This window comes from Oryctolagus cuniculus, chromosome 17 (genome assembly GCF_051225735.1).
Source record: "Oryctolagus cuniculus isolate XC-2025 breed Fujian yellow rabbit chromosome 17, ASM5122573v1, whole genome shotgun sequence".
Classification (NCBI taxonomy): Eukaryota; Metazoa; Chordata; class Mammalia; order Lagomorpha; family Leporidae; genus Oryctolagus; species Oryctolagus cuniculus.
The window spans coordinates 65,864,136-65,881,268 of record NC_142883.1 but is presented as its reverse complement, the minus strand read 5'-3'; the positions used below and the strand labels follow the sequence as shown (position 1 = coordinate 65,881,268).

General features: G+C 49.3%; 1 long non-coding RNA gene across 1 annotated transcript; it reads left to right on the top strand.

Annotated features, from left to right (window-relative positions):
* The first annotated feature begins 170 nt into the window (after nucleotides 1-170).
* LOC149121312 (uncharacterized) lies at nucleotides 171-8,002 on the top strand. Its single transcript, XR_016223697.1, has 2 exons — nucleotides 171-5,685; nucleotides 6,193-8,002. It is a non-coding gene; the product is annotated as an uncharacterized LOC149121312 (long non-coding RNA).
* Nucleotides 8,003-17,133: the final 9,131 nt, after the last annotated feature.

The following is a 17,133-nucleotide window of genomic DNA, read 5'->3' as shown; positions in this document are numbered from 1 at the left end:
AAGCAGTTGCTGAAACAATGCACTCTTTTTCTGTTTTAATCATATTCAAAAAGGGTACCTTGTATTTCCACATTGGTTTTGTTCTTTAAACTGGTTTCACTACTCAATCTTCCATCAGTGACAGACACCCTGCAGTGAGAAAAATCTTTGAGCTGGGTAACGTTGCTATTGGACTTGGGCATTGCTTCATAGGATTCAATTTATAGGGGACTAGAGCAGCTATGGAAACACAAGCATTTTCTCCCTACACCCCAGTGAATGATGCTTGTGAGGCTAAATCCTAAAGGGGCAGGTGTCAAATGCCTCTGGAGAGAGAAAATACTTCTGCCCCGTGTGGTGGTGCAGTGTGTCCCACTGCGCAAGCACACTTGGCTGAGAAAGGCACTGGGACTGACAACAGACAAAAGTCTCCCCAGAGACACTGCAGGTCTGTAGGGACAGAGGGCTCCTGGAAGCCCAGCGGCCTGGGTACTGCGTCTGAGACCCCAGGCTTGTAGTGAGCACTCACTGCAGTGATGGCTGAGGTGCATGTGTCATCCCAGGAAGACCGGAGATGCACACTGTGAGAAGTGAACAATGGCACTCGTCTCTAATGGCCTTGTGTGTGTTTTTCCCCAAGGAGCTTTCATGAATCAGTGCCTAGAAAGTGTTCGGAAGATGAGACTCAGGTAAATGGGAGGAGGCTGCAGTGTGTGGCTGGAGACAGCAGGGAAAATGCTCAATTCACATGTCTTTTTGTCTTTCCTAGGGCTTCTTCCGGCTGAGGTGGCCACTCTGGCTGAGGCGTCTGCTCAGCCCTTTCGGTGGCACACGCAAGAAAGCCAAGGACTTGCCCCCGGACAAGGAGCCTTCCGTAAAGGAAGAGCTTCCCGACAAGGACGCAGGGTACGTGACAGGGCCACTTCACCGTACTGAGTTTGGGGAGGCAGGGAGAGTGGCAGGAGTGGAAACCTTGCTCTGCTCTCTTCCCACAGGGAGCTCAGCGAGGCCCCCGCCGAGAAAATGCCCCCTCCAGAGTCCTCGGCAGAAGGTGAAGAGAGTGAAGCCCCCGAGGAAAACACGGAGTGACCGTCCTGCCTCTGTCACCTGCAAGTCCTTTTTTCTGAATATTGGCATCCCATTTGTGCCCCCGCTCTCTATGACTTTAACCCTCCTGTGCCTGACTTGTCGGCCTTGCGACAGTCACTTCAACAGAGACGAGAGCACATCCAGCTCCTTAAGGAAATAAAATCCCTTGACGAGGAGCTCCGCCACCTTGCCTTAGAGCAGCCCCTTCCAAAACCCAAACAAGGTAAAGTCAGGTCCAAAACCCAACCCCTTCTAGCTTTCCCTGTAACCAGGAGGCAAGCCGGAGGTCATTCTGAGCCTGCCGCTGATGGGGAAAATGAGGCTGAGGAGAATTCGCCCCACCACTCTGAGGAAGATAGTGAGGAACCTGGGTCGGAGGAGGAAGATCAGGTCCCCAATCAAGGACCTGGTAATGGACAGCCGCCACCCTATAAAAAACTTAGTCTCAGATTTATTGAAAAACTTAAAACTGCTTGCACCCAGTATGGTCCCACTGCCCCGTATACTCAGGCCTTATTGGAAAGCCAGAGTGCCCGGTGGCTTACACCTAATGATTGGGACTTCCTCGCCAGAGCTGCTCTCAGCGGAGGTGACTATGTCCTGTGGAGGGCTGATTATGTTCAAATTTGTAAAGAAATAGCCCAAAAAAATTTTGCTAAAGCTTCATCTAAAAATTGGACCCTCAAAAAACTTTTGGGAGATGCCCCGTATAATTCCAACAATTCACAAGCCCAGTTCCCTGATGGACTTCTGGCGCAAATTAAAACTGCCGGACTAGGGGCTTGGAGAAAGCTCCCTCAAAGGGGAGCAGTCACTACCTCTTTGGCTAAGATTCAGCAGGGGCCCGACGAGCCTTATAGTGATTTTGTCTCGCGCCTTAATGTTGCAGCTGAGAGACTAGTTGGCCCAGGAGAAAATGGAAGTGCATTTGTTACGCACCTCGCCTTTGAAAATGCCAACCCAGCTTGTAAAGATATTCTTCGGCCTCATAAACATAAGGGTGATCTTTCAGACTATGTGAGGCTCTGCGCTGGTGTGGGATCGGCCCATGCCATGGGCTTGGCAATTGGGGCCGCACTCAAACTGACCCAAAATCCCTCCAAGGGGACCTCCACTTGCTACGCCTGTAAACAGCCTGGACATTTTGCCCGCGAATGTCCAACTGCCTTATCAAACAGGCCCATGGCCCAAGGCGCGGCTCCATCTCCTCCAGGTAGGCCGCTCCCCTCCACCCCATGCCCCCGATGTCATAGGGGTTATCACTGGGCAAATGAATGCAGGTCAAAGACTAATTCTTCAGGCCAACCCCTCCCTCCTAGTGTGCCGGGAAACTCCCAGAGGGGCCAGCCCCTGGCCCCAGTTTCTCAAAGGACAAACCCTGGGGCAGTACGGTTTGTCCCTTCCCAGCCTCAGGCTCAGCAAATACCTCAACAATTGCTTCTCTCCAACGAGCAACCCCCGGTAGCGCAGGACTGGACCTCTGTGCCGCCTCCGATACAATATTAGATTCCACCCAGGGCCCACAAATTATCCCTACAGGGGTGTGGGGCCCCTTGCCTTCGGGTACCTGTGCTTTTATTCTTGGCCGAGCATCAGCCACCCTTAAAGGCATTCAAGTTTTTCCCGGTATTATTGACGGTGACTTTACCGGGGAAATAAAAATCCTAGCAGCCGCTATCAATGGAGTAGCTGCCGTTCCACAGGGCACCCGTCTAGCACAAGTGGTTCTTCTGCCTTTAATTACTGGAAGTACATCCTCAATTTCTTCCAGGCCCCGAGGCATTACCCCTTGGGCTCCTCGGATGCTTATTGGGTCCAGCCAATTACAAAAAATAGGCCTGTGTTAACCCTTACTATTGAAGGAAAGGATTTCAAGGGCATTTTGGATACAGGGGCAGATGCCACGGTCATATCTCAAGATCATTGGCCCGCCCATTGGCCACTGACCGCATCTCTCACCGATTTGCGAGGTATAGGCCAGTCCAATAACCCCCAAGTCAGCTCAAGGGTATTACGCTGGAAAGATAAGGAAGGCAATCAGGGCACTGTGACTCCTTTTGTATTACCAGGCCTTCCTGTTAACCTGTGGGGACGTGACATTCTCTCCCAAATGGAAGTTATCCTGTGCAGCCCTAATGCTGTGGTCACACAACAAATGCTGCGCATGGATTATGTGCCTGGCACAGGACTTGGAAAAATGAGACAGGGCATAACTCAACCTATTACAGCCCCCTCTAAAACAGATAGACATGGGCTCGGATATTCGGATTTTTAGTAACGGCCACTGGCCTTCCTGTACCCCATGCAGATAAAATCACATGGAATACTCAAACTCCTGTTTGGGTGGATCAGTGGCCGCTTACTCAAGAAAAGCTAAATGCCGCTACAGCGCTTGTACAGGAGCAGCTCGCGGCTGGACACCTAGAGCCTTCCAATTCTCCCTGGAATACGCCCATTTTTGTCATAAAGAAAAAATCTGGTAAATGGCGCCTTTTACAGGATTTGCGCGCCGTTAATAAGGTCATGGCACCCATGGGTGCCCTCCAACCTGGCATCCCAACCCCCGTGGCCATCCCAAATGGTTATTACAAAATAATTATAGATCTCAAAGACTGTTTTTTCACTATTCCTCTACACCCTGATGATCGTCCTTATTTTGCCTTTAGCCTCCCCCGTGTTAATTTCCAGGGACCGATGCAAAGATTTCATTGGAAAGTCTTGCCCCAGGGAATGGCCAATAGCCCCACCCTTTGTCAAAAGTTTGTAGCACAGGCAGTGGACCCGGTTCGTTTACACTGGCCGCACATTTATATTCTACATTATATGGATGACATTTTACTGGCGGCTCAAAACAAGTCAGACCTACAAGATTGCTTTACAGCACTTTCTAAAGCCTTTCTTGCCCTTGGTTTACAAATTGCTCCTGATAAGGTCCAGTTACAAGACCCCTTTACCTATTTAGGTTTAAAATTACAACAGGATTTGGTTTTTGTGCCCCGCATCCAGTTCCGCTTGGATTGCCTCCATACCCTTAATGATTTTCAAAAACTTCTAGGAGATATTCAATGGCTCAGGCCCTATTTAAAAATATCTAATAATGTCCTCTTGCCCCTCAATGACATTCTGTGAGGAGACCCAGATCCCTCTTCCCCCCGCGAGCTCACCCCTGCTGCGGGAGACACATTAAACCAAGTAGCGCAAGCCATCAGCCAACAGTTTGTTTCACAGATTTCTTATACTCTCCCCCTGCTTTTTGTAGTTTTAGCCACACCACATACGCCCACTGGAGTTTTTTGGCAAAAATCCCTCATGCCCAATAAAAAGGGTCAACCTCTTTTCTGGGTTCATCTCCCCATTTCCTCATCTAAGGTAATTGCAGTATATTTGTCTCAGGTTGCTTCAATAATCATCAAGGCTCGTTTCCTTTCCCGCCAATATTTTGGAAAAGACCCCGATGTTGTAGTAGTGCCATATACCCGAGAACAGACCCAGTTCCTTCTTCAAACTTCTGATGACTGGGGAATAGCCATGTCAGGATTTATGGGAGTCATTGACAATCACCTCCCTGATGACCCCGTGTTACAGTTTGCCCAATCCTATTCCTTTATTTTCCCAAAAAATACAAAAAGTAACCCCATTCCAAAGGCTGTTACGGTGTTTACAGATGGGTCCTCCAATGGAATGGCTGCCTTCGTGGCAGATAACCGTTCCCACATATTTAAAACATCTTATCAGTCGGCTCAGTTGGTTGAGCTGTATGCCATACTTCAAGTCTTTACACAGTTTTCCAGTCAGGCTGTAAATATTTATACCGACAGTGCATATGTAGCTCACTCCATTCCGTTGCTTGAGACTTCTCCTTTTCTTAAAACAACTTCCAACGCTATGCCCTTGTTTATACAAATTCAAAAGCTAATACGAGAAAGACAACAGCCCTTCTATTTGGGACATATTAGGGCACACACAAGCCTACCAGGGTCACTCTCAGAAGGTAATGCCCAGGCAGATGCTGCTACAAGGCTTACCTTCCCCACAACTGTGGGATCAGTGCAGGAAGCTCAGAATTCAGAAGGTAATGCCCAGACAGATGCTGCTACAAGGCTTACCTTCCCCACAACTGTGGGATCAGTGCAGAAAGCTCAGAACTCAGAAGGTAATGCCCAGACAGATGCTGCTACAAGGCTTACCTTCCCCATAATTGTGGGATCAGTACAGGAAGCTCAAAACTTGCATAGGTTGCATCACTTAAATGCTCAATCTCTCCGTTTGTTTTGTAAAATTTCACGAGAACAGGCTCGTGAAATAGTCAAAAAATGCCCCTCATGTGTTACAAGCCAACCTGTACCGCATTTGGGAGTCAATCCGCGTGGTCTTCTCCCTAATCAACTGTGGCAAATGGATGTCACACACTTCCCAAAATTTGGCAAACTAAAGTATCTCCATGTCTCTATAGACACCTATAGTGGCTTTGTCTTTGCCTCCCCCCACACAGGAGAAGCTGCTAAGGATGTTATCTCGCACCTTATCACAGCTCTTTCTGTACTGGGAAAACCTGTTAAGATTAAGACAGACAATGGTCCTGCTTATGTCAGCACTAAGTTTAAACAATTTTGTGAGGCGCTCCATATTAACCACATTACAGGAATTCCCTACAATCCACAGGGACAGGGAATCGTTGAAAGAGCCCATCAAACACTAAAAACTTGGCTCACTCGGCTTGAAGCCACTTCCTTGTCTTTTGCCTCTCCCCGCGACCGATTGAATCATGCGCTCTTTGTGCTAAACTTCCTGACCTTGGATAATAATAATCATTCAGCTGCGGACCGTCATTGGCACCCTTCCCCTGATACGGCTCCGCCTATGGTAATGTGGCGAGACCCCCTCACCAGTAGCTGGCACGGCCCAGATCCAGTACTCATTTGGGGACGTGGCTCAGCCTGCATCCTGGACCAAAAACAATCGGCACCAAGATGGCTACCTGAAAGATTAATTAAACAAGTTAATCCGCCAATTCCTACAAATAATGATGTTGTTCCAGAGCCTGTACTTGGCCCTGAGAACGCCTTTTCTTTATACCCACAGGAATGAAAAGACCCGGCTGGACGCTACTGGGATTCATTACAGGACTCCTTATTATTGCTGGAATTGTTGCCATTGTTGCTATTTGTGTATCTTATCTTCTCTCTATTCTCTCCTCCCCTGCTACATTTCCTGAGGGCTCACTGATTAACCCCTCCAAAGGGCCCTAATACAATGGCCCTCAGCCTTGCTCTCCTGATGATGGCAATCTACACCATCCATTGGGCTCCACCAGTCTTTGCAGGGCTTGACAACCCTCAGGGCATTCAAAAATACCTTCAACAGCATCACCCTTGTACCTGCTCAGGGGGCATAATAGTATCCTTCCCACGAACCCGTGGCCGTGGCCGTGCTCAAAAGCCGCATTTTACACAAGACTGCGGAGATAAAACTGCTTATCTGACCGTCCCGGGTTCCCGATGGTTCTGTGTTCCCAAACCTAAGCTAGACTCTTACCGCACTGGGGATCAGTGCCCATCAGAGTGCAATAAAACTATCCATTACTCCGTGCACTCCTCCTGTTATACACAGTATCAAACCTGTAATAAGGGAAATCAGCGTTTATTGTTTGCCGTTATATCAGGAGATTATGAGGGAACGTTCAGAGGAGAGTTGTCCTCTTCACGCTTCAGCTCCCCCTCCTGCCCCACTAAGGGACAAGTAGCCTGCTGGTACCCTATAGCCCCTGTGGGAGTGTCTGACGGTGGAGGCCCTCAGGATACCCTTACTAAATTAAAAACTCAAAAGGTACTCGAAACTGTATTTGAAAGCCTTTACCCTTCCCTCCAATACCACCCCCTGGCTAAAGTTCATTCCAGAGGAAATAAAGACTTGGATGTCAATACCATCGATATCCTTACCAACACCCATAAACTGCTTAATCTCTCTGCCCCAAACCTTGCAAGAGACTGCTGGCTCTGTTTATGCCAGGGACCCCCCCTTCCTCTTGCCATTTTTCTACCGCTTAATAATACCCTTGAGTTCAATAGTTTCTTGGGCCACCCCCCTATGCAGCCCTTTCCTGTTCTTCCTGTCCCAACGGAAAATATCACTTGCCTTTATAAACCTCCCAACAACAATCCCTTCGATATCGATGTAGGCCTTGCTCCTTTCTGTACAAATAATGTAACAGTAAACTACCCTCTTTATGCCCCTAATTCCACCGTTTTTGTATGTAGGGATAATTTAGCTTATACCATTTTACCAACAAATTGGACCGGTAATTGCATGCATGCTATACTTTTTCCTGATATAGAGATTATCAATGGAGATACCCCTGTTCCTATCCCCTCCCTTGATTATATTGCAGGGAGACAAAAACGAGCTATTCAATTTATTCCTTTATTAGCCACATTGGGAATTTCCTCAGCTATGGTTACAGGATCCACAGGACTAGGAATCGCGGTCCACAAATATAGAGAATTGTCCCAACAACTTATTAATGATGTGCAGACCCTATCCACCACCATTCAGGACCTTCAAGATCAAATTGATTCCCTAGCGGAAGTGGTTCTACAAAATCGTAGAGGCTTAGACTTGCTTACTGCTGAACGGGGAGGTATTTGCTTGGCTTTACAGGAAAAATGCTGTTTTTATGCTAACAAGTCCGGCATTGTTCGTGATAAAATCAAGACACTTCAAGAAGATCTGGAGCGTCGTCGACGTGCCATGGCTGAAAATCCCTTTTGGACTGGATGGAATGGACTGCTTCCCTATTTGCTACCGCTTTTAGGCCCCATTGTTGGGTTGCTTGTTGTGCTATCTATAGGTCCTTGTCTCCTCAATAGGCTGATGACCTTTATCAGACAACAAGTAGATAATTTAGCAGCCAGACCAATTCAAATACATTACCAAAGTCTGGCCATGGAAGATCCCATGGAAAACGTTATCTCTCTCTCCGGCCGGTGAAGTCTGGCCAGTGAGGTCACGGTCCCTCCAACAACTGACTCTCCCCTTCGGTCTGCCGCTGCCCCAGTCGGGAGCCCAGGAAGGGCCCCAGGCCTATCAATAAAACGAGCAGTAAGCCAATGATGGGCACCTTCCCGGAACCTCACCCACCTAAGACAGGAGTCCTTGGGGACTGGCAAGGATATCCAATGACGGGTAAGAGGTGCTGGAGCTCCGGGTCGATTCCTAAGACAGGCACTGCTCGCTCATCATGCTTGGCCTAACCGGTAGCCATTTCTGTTTAATCGATAAGAAAGGGGGATATGTCGGGGACCACGCAGCATGTGACCTCTTAGTTGAGAGACAGGGCTGGACAGGCCAGACCTGATAGTACTGATAACGCAACCTTGTGTGACCTTGTGCCTTAAGGCCTTGTAACCTTTCCCCTACTTGCACTAGCATTGCAGCTACAAGATAAGCCCACCCTCCTTCCCCCTCCCGATACCCTGCCTCGATGATATATAAGTGTGTGGTTGAAAAATAAAGTCGCAGCTTGATCGGCACCTGTCTTGCTGCCATCTTTGTGTCTCCTGTCCCTTTCATTTCTCCTGCTAGGTGCTCGGCCCCAGTTGCTGTCCCGCGGGACGGGACAGTGCTTTCTCTCCCCTGAATCACTGAGAACCAGTCAACAGAGGGGGACTAGACCTCCGGCTCACAGAGGACCCGCTTCCTCTTGTCGGTCTCGGAGGGCCTTGGGGGTGGTCAGAATATCTGGATCATAATGCCTCCCAAGTCACTGTCCAAAGTTTGTCACTAGGAGTGAGAAGCACTTCAGCAAGCTACCAGTATTCCTGAGTCTAAAATATAAGATGAAATGGTACTAATAACAATGCGCAGAGGCCAGCGCTGTGGTGTAGTGGGTCAAGCTGGCACCTGCAGTGCCGGCCTCCCATATGGGAGCTGGTTCAAGTCCCAGCTGCTCCACTTCTGATCCAGCTCTCTGCTATGGCCTGGGAAAGCAGTAGAAGATGGCCAAAGTCCTTGGGCCCCTGCTCCCATGTGGGGGACCCAGGGGAAGCTTCTGGCTCCTGGCTTTGGATTGGCTCAGCTCCGGCCATTGCAGCCAACTGGGAAGTGAACCAGCGGATGGAAACCTCTCTCTCTCTCTCTCTCTCTGTCTCTCTCTCTCTGTAACTCTGCCTTTAAAGTAAATAAACAAATCTTTTTAAAACCAAAACCAAAGGGCAGTTCTGCAATTCTCTGTGAATGCCAAGTGGGCATTCTATAATTCAATTCAATTATGACACAGCTAGTGTCAGGTCGCACAAGCTAAGGGCTTAGTCCCACATGCTGACCTTACTTCAGGTGCCAATCAAAAATCCAGTTTGCCACCTGTGCTTCTGACTGGGTAGCTATAAATCCAGATTCCTGTGACATCCCTCTTTGGGCACAATCACTTGCTAGAATCCAGAAAAATAGTTACTTAGTCTTGCCAACTGATCAGAAAGGATGATGTAAGGATGCAAATAAGCAACCAGATGAAGACACACATCCACGTGGTCTGGAAGGCTCACATGGAGTCAAGGTGTTCCACCCTGCCAACACAGGGACGTATGCCTCCACCTGGGGGCTCCCCTATGCCAGCTGTCCTGAGTCAATCTCCAAGACACAGGCACCTACTTTAACAAGGCTCTGTGTGCTCTCTACACTCCTGAGGTGTTATAGGGAAGGCCAGGAGAAAGCAGAGGCCCTCTGGCTACTTCAAGGCTAGAGGTCAGCAGGGAGATGAGGGTGGGGAAGACAGAGCAAGGCGAGGAGGACTGGTGTCTGGCAAAGTCTGGAAGGCACAATGTTAACATTGCTTTGCAGCTTCCCATCCTGGAAGCCAGGGCCTCCCACGTCCAGGGCAACAGGCTCCACTGGCTCTGGCTCCTGACATCCTGGTGGGATTGGGAAGCTGCAGAGTCTTGGAGAACGCAGTAGGGAGCAGCACCCCCATTCAAGAAGAGGAAGACGCCGAGGATGGAACAGAAGCGGAAACAGGGCTTCAAGCTGAAGCTTTAAGTGTTGGCGGGTACTGCTGGAAAGAGGGTTTTGCACCACGCTGTAGCTGTGTGGGCTTGCAGGGTGGAAGGAAATGAAGGGTATGAAATCTCCATGTGGATGAGAGCCACACCCCAAGGAAGGCAGAGCAATAAAAGGCACCTGGGTCCCTGACACATGAGCCAAAACACTAGCCCCGGACATCCTCACCACGTCGTTACTCAAGAGCCCAATAAACTGATTTTTTATTTTAACCTACTGTTGTGTGGGTCTCTGTTGTAGCACCTGAACCTACAACCTCATCAGTGTTAGCTCTGGTCACAGTAACACTATGTCATACACCATCCCAAAACACAGAGTGGGTTACAATCACCATTCTTTCAGCTCTGTAGGTCGTGGTGATACAGGTAGGAAAAAGCCAGCTGGGTTAGGTTGAACTTGGATGGAAAGTGAAGGCAGGCGGCTACAAGATGGGGAGAAGGGTTTCTAATGAACATTGAGCCTGCATGCTGTTAAAGCAGACTTTGCATAAAGGCCAACTGAAATAAGTGCAGAGAGCAAGCCTTATACAAGCGAAGGGTTGCATTTAACAGACATGCAATTGAGAATCAAAAAAAGCCTGGAACCTAAAAAATGTTAGGAGAGAAGAGTTTTGAGACTCTAAATGCACAAAACACAGACACCTGGGATTGTAAATGAGCAGAGCTAAGTGGTGAAGCCAGGGACTGCGACCTAACAAGTCCAGGGCTACAATAACAGGGACAGTGTTCAAGATGGGCCCAAAACTCATAAAGTGCTGACCCAAAGGAATTTTGGGGAGGGAGGACACCTGGGCAGATTCTAGCCAAATGGGCAGAGTGAACTAAGCAAGATGGGATCACAGCAAGATGACCGTTCAACAGTTTCTTTATTCACCCTGTCCCGTGTTTTCATACTTCAGCTGCACGAGACAGTCAACCCGGGTGACTGAGGACACCTAGGACACGTGTGCCTGATCATCTCCACAGTTTTGCTCAAGTGCTGTGCTGGCAGGGCTGGCTCTGCTTCTCACACGGGTCTGCCGATCAGCCATGGCGGCTCTGGTCACAGGTATTCACTCTGGGGCCCGGGCTGGCCGAGGCAGCTGCTCCCCGAGAGCAGCTCTTCTCACAGTGAAGGCAGAAGCACATGAGGGCCACAGAAACTCACGCGGCCCCTCCAGCCTAGGCTCAGAACCACTATGTCTTCATTGCTTCTTCATCACATGGGCCACAGCAAGCCACAGTCTTCCCACAATGAGACTACGGCAAGTGTGCGGATCAGGGAGGGGCGAGGAATTGGGGCCAATAAGTGCGTCTACTCCACTGTGATGAACCCTGGTTTGAAGGTTACACGACCTGGGCCCACTCTTCTAGGGGTTGCCTGGAAATGAGTGTAGTAAAAGGCACTGTCCATCCCTCACCCCCAGTTTTCTATTAGGTCAGGAATCCTGAAAAGGCAGCCTTCCTTCTCCACAAAGCCCCTGTGCCCTTCCCTCAATGCCTAACACCCAGTCTGCCCCCACGGATGACGCAGCAAGATTGCTGAGCTCATTTTAGATGGTCCCTTTATTCCCCCCCACTGCACCCCACTATATGAATCGTTAGGAAATATAGTCTAACCTCCTAAAGCCCAGCAGCCAGTGCACTAAGTATCCACCCAAAATGCTCTTAAGAGATTGTGCCACTTGAAGCTGAGTCTGTAGCCAGATCTGATACCAAATAGTGCATCTACTGCCTCGAGGGGACCTCAAGAAGAAGGAGCTAGGGCCAGCACTGTGGCATAGCAGGCTAAGCCACTTGTAGTGCCAGCATCCCATATGGCCACAGGTTCAAGTCCCAGCTGCTCCACTTCTGATCCCATTCCCTCCTAATGTACTGGGAAGGCAGGAGAAGAATGACCCAAGTCCTTGTGCCTCTGCTCCCAAGTGAGAGACCTGGAGGAAGCTCCTGGCTCCTAGCTTCAGCCTGGCCCAACCCCAGCTGTTGTTGCAGCCATTTGGGGAGTGAACTAGCAGATAGAAAATCTGTCTCGCTCTCTAACTCTGCCTTTCAAATAAATACATTAAATCAGGAAGAGGAAGAAGCAGCGGCATTGGCAGCAACAACAAGAGATCGGAACAGGTTAGTGAAATTTCTTTCTCTAGAGGCCATTTGGACCTGGGAAATTTTTTTTTAAAAGCTTTTTATTTACTTATTTGAGAGGTAGAGTTACAGACAGTGAGAGGGAGAGGAGACAGAAAGAAAGGTCTTTCTTCCGCTGGCTCAGTCCCAAATGGCCACAAAGGCCAGAGCTGTGCCAATGCAAAGCCAGGAGCCAGGAGCTTCTTCCAGGTCTCCTGCATGGGCACAGGGACCCAAGGACGTGGGCCATCTTCTACTGCTTTCCCAGGCCACAGCAGAGAGCCAGATTGGAAGAGGAGCAGCTGGGATTCGAACTGGCATCCATATGGGATGCCAGTGCCACAGAGGATTAACCTACTGCAGCACAGCGCTGGCCCCTGGGACCTGGGAAATTTTAAAGTTTCTCACAAGCAGAAATATCCTAAGAGGCAGGCTGTCTCAAGGCCCAAAATTAGCCAGGGATCCACAAGGCTTCAGGACAACTGAGAGGCAGTGAGAGTCACCACCAGCGAGCAGTCACCCCACTGCTGCACAATGCCCCTTGGCCACTCAGCCACAGGTGCTCCACCTTAACTGCCATCTTTCTCGGAAGACCTTGCTCTTTAAAGGAGAACCATTAAAAAAGACCAACCACCGCTGAATTCAGGGCACAGGCCACGTACACTGAACGTATTTTAGGGCAGTGGCTCATGATAAATTGTTTCCCAAGTTCCTCAAAGGTACTGGTTAGTGTCAAGCTCTCTCGGGCCCAGGCTGATAACTATGAAGTGTGGGGAATTTCAGTTGTTGGGAGGTACTTGGTTATGATACATGTGGACTCTTAGGGCTTATTATAAAAGTGATGGCCTATGGCTCTCCAGACTGAGAAAGGATTGCCTTTGTGAATAATAAGAGGATGCAGCAGTTATAAAAAATTAATAGACTGTGACAGTCTGTCTCCTAGATATATAGGTGTGTTAAGTGAACAAAGCCCTATGGTAGTGTGTGGGTAAAGCATGCTACTATCTTAGTTTTCTGTTGCTACAACAAAATACCTAAGACTGGGTGATTTATAAAGAAGCTCGTTTGGCTCATGGTTCTGGACCTGGTTAGTCCAAGACCATGATGCAGACTTCTGCTCAGCATCTGCTGGGGCCCCTCTTACTGCATTAGAACATGACACAGAGCATCACATGCTGGGACACAGCACATATGCTGGCTCAGGTCGCTCTTTCTAAAATGCTGCTAATGCCGATGGGGCTCCCTCTGTCCTGACCTCATCCAATCCTAAGTACCTCCCGCAGCCTCTACCTCCAGACACCATCAACACAGGAGATTTGGAATTCAGGTGTTTTTTTTTTTTCTTATTTGACAGGTAGAGTGAGAGAGAGAGAGAGAGAGTGAGAGAGAGTGAGAGAGAGAGAGAGAGAAAGGTGCTCCTTCCACTGGTTCTCCCCAAATGGCCACCATGGCCGGGGCCACGTTGATCCAAAGCTAGGAGCCAGGTGCTTCCTCCTGGTCTCCCATGTGGTTGCAGGGCCTAAGCACCTGGGCCATCCTCCACTGCCCTCTCGGGCCACAGCAGAGAGCTGGACTGGAAGAGGAGCAACTGGGACTAGAACCCAGTGCCCATATGGGATGCCAGTGCTGCAGGTGGAGGATTAACCAAGTGAGCCATGGTGCCTGCCCTGGAATTCAGTTTCTAATATGTGAACTTTGTGAGGACACAGTCCAACAACAGCAACTACTGTGTGCTCTGCATTATCTGTATAGAACTTTAGGATCCATTACAGCAGCCAATAGCCACATATGGCTGTTTAAATGTAAATTTGAAAGTCAAAGCTCCCAAGTCACACTTGGCCATCTTTTTTTTTTTAACTTTTACTTAATTATTTTCTTTTTTCTTTCTTTTTTTTTTTTGACAGGCAGAGTGGACAGTGAGAGAGAAAGGTCTTCCTTTACCGTTGGTTCACCCTCCAATGGCCGCCGCGGGCGGTGCACTGTGCTGATCCAAAGCCAGGAGCCAGGTGCTTCTCCTGGTCTCCCATGCGGGTGCAGGGCCCAAGAACCTGAGCCATCCTCCACTGCACTCCTGGGCCACATCAGAGAGCTGGCCTGGAAGAGGGGCAACTGGGACAGAATCTGGCACCCCGACTGGGACTAGAATACTGGGGATACTTTATTTATCTTTATTTATAGCTAAGCATTTATACATTGTCTACTACCGTGAGGAAAAAAAATCATAGTGAGGTACAACAATAATTACAAACCTCCACTAGCTTTTCCACACACTGGCACAAGTCTAGTAGAATAATCTGAGGAAGGTTTTCAGTTGACAAAAGCAGTCTTATACAATTCTTTCCTTTCCACTTCATTATACCACTTATCACTTCAGCCCTACGAATTATTCACTTCCTATCCCTACATGAAACAGGATCTAATAATCCATCAGCAATCGCTTCCAATTCATATAAAATTGCATGTCACCCTTACAGTAGAATGTAATATATCCTAGCTCCTCTTATTGTTTTTTTTTCCTCACCCTAGTCTTATTTTCCCTTGACCTGCTGGGAGACCCTGACAATAATACCCCAGCAAACCCCCGTATACCCTTCCCCATACTAAACCAGAATAGTCGATCCACCTATGCAATCCTATGATCAATCCCAAATAAACTAGGCAGTGCCCTAACCCTAGTAGCCTCAGTCCTATTTCTACCCATTATTTGTATCTTCAACTATCAAAACAATGAAGCACAATATCCTTCCCTCTAAGCCAAGGCTTATTCTAAATTATACTAGCAAAGCTCTTCACACCCAAGTGAATCAGAGGACCCTTCTTTTCAGACAAACAGAAGCCATTATGTAATTCCTCTAGCTAAAGACGGGAAGAAACCAGGACCGACCTGAAACTACACAGGGGTAAGGTTGTCTAGGAAAAGAATACCAGGGTGAATAAATTTCAAATCCTACCATGGGGTCATGTCAACTTCTGGGCTTGAACAAACAAAAGGGACTAAAAAGAAGAGCAAGACGGGATGAAGCCGAATCATGAACATCGGGAGTAGCAGGGAGTTCCTTCTGAGCTGCTACTGAGAGGCAGGGAGACGAAGACCAAGGAACTCCCCGAGCTGCAGCCAGGAAGTCAGCTGACTGACGGAGCTAAGGTGCAGTTTATCACGTGTCTATGAGAGGACTGTGACGACGACGACTCTGGACAGAGATCTGTTGTTTGACTTTTAAAACCAAAAATCACAAACGGAGATTTTTTTTTCCACCCACTAACATTTTAGTAACCATTATGTGAAAACCACTGTGAACAAGACTGGGGAAGAACAATGGTCCCTGTCTGTCGCTCCCCCTCTTCGCGGAGAAACGACACAGGACCCTGTGCTGTTCTTTTGTCTGCTCGGCCCTCCCCGGGTTTGCTGCTGGTTCTTCCCGGGTTGGCTACCGACCCTTCCACCTCCGTGGAAGGGCGGTTCCCCCTGCCACTTTCCCCACTTCCACGGGGGAGTGGCACACCGCCGGCGCCAGCTGGCTCTCTCGGGGGCTGCACAGGTGTTCCTTCAGATAGATGTTCCCCTTAGATGTTCCTGGTGCATGTTGTCTCTCTCCTCCTTTATAGTCCTCTTCCACCAATCCCAACTCTGCTACCCACACGCCGAGTACGCTGCTCTCCTCCAATCAGGAGCAGGTCCTACAGCTTGTCAAGTTGGTGAGAGGCAGCTGTGTAGAAGTTTACTCCTCTCCCAGCGCCATATTGTGGGAGAGCAGATGTATAGAATAAGTCTTAATTCCAGTAACAGTCAAGTCCGAGTTGCTCCCCACACCTGTCCTCTGTCATATTTTCTTGGCCCAAAAAGTACCACGACTAAAACTATTTCAAGATTTCAAAACATATTTTAAAGGAAAAAAATCAGGCTTATGGAGTCAGGCAAAGTCTTTACAATGTTGCAACTGTCTGTAAAAAGATACTATGTAATTTGATTAATTCTTAAAATTTTGGAACTTCCTTAAAAAAATCAGGTTGCTTATTCTATCAATAGAATCCTGACAACCCTGGAAACATGAATGAAATGACAGCATAGAAACTTGAATGAAAGGTCTAAAGATTTTTAGATGACTGTTCTCTTTTATAAAGCCACACTCACAATGAGAGTGAATTCGGAACCGACTCATGCAGTTAGGGGAATGATGCAGATCTGAGACAGAATCCGAGGTCCATGGGTGACTGGCACCCAACCATCCATTTGGGGGTCCCAGTAAAATGTACTGAGTAGGATGACCTTCAGGGAAAGCTTAATTAGCTGCAGATGCCGGAAGAACCCGGAGACCAAGCAACGGCCGCGAGCAGGAACGTCCTGGCTGAGCAAGTGACTAGAACCATTTTCACAACTCTTGTCCACTAAGTACAACCGTAACCCGCCGGAATACCACGGACACACCAAAATAAGAACACTGGCATGTGGTAGGACCCGTAGTACAATGGCAGGGCACCTTGTTCCCACCCACCAACAGGAGGAGGAGACCAACTTGTGGGACCCCCCCACCCCCACGAAGGTGCTTCCTCCGGGATCCGCCTGACCACACCAGGCGCCCTCAGCGTCCGCGCCCCGCGGGCACCGCCGGGACCCCGGGCCACCAGGGGCCGCGCCGCTCCCTCCTCAGAGGCCGCGCCGCTCCCTCCTCAGAGGCCGAGGCCGCCGGGCGGCGTCTCCGCAGCAGCCCTGCCCGGCCGGGGCTGACCGAGAGGAGCCACGCGGAGGCCGGGTCCTCGCTCTCCCTTCCCGGCTCCCGCTCCGGGACGGGTCAGGGCCAACGGCGCCGCTCCGGCCGCGGACACCGGGACTCGCCAGGCCTGAGGAGCCGGCGCCGCGCAGACGCGGGAAAGCTCTCGGCCCGGCCGAACCCGCGCCCTCACCTGGCTCACGGCT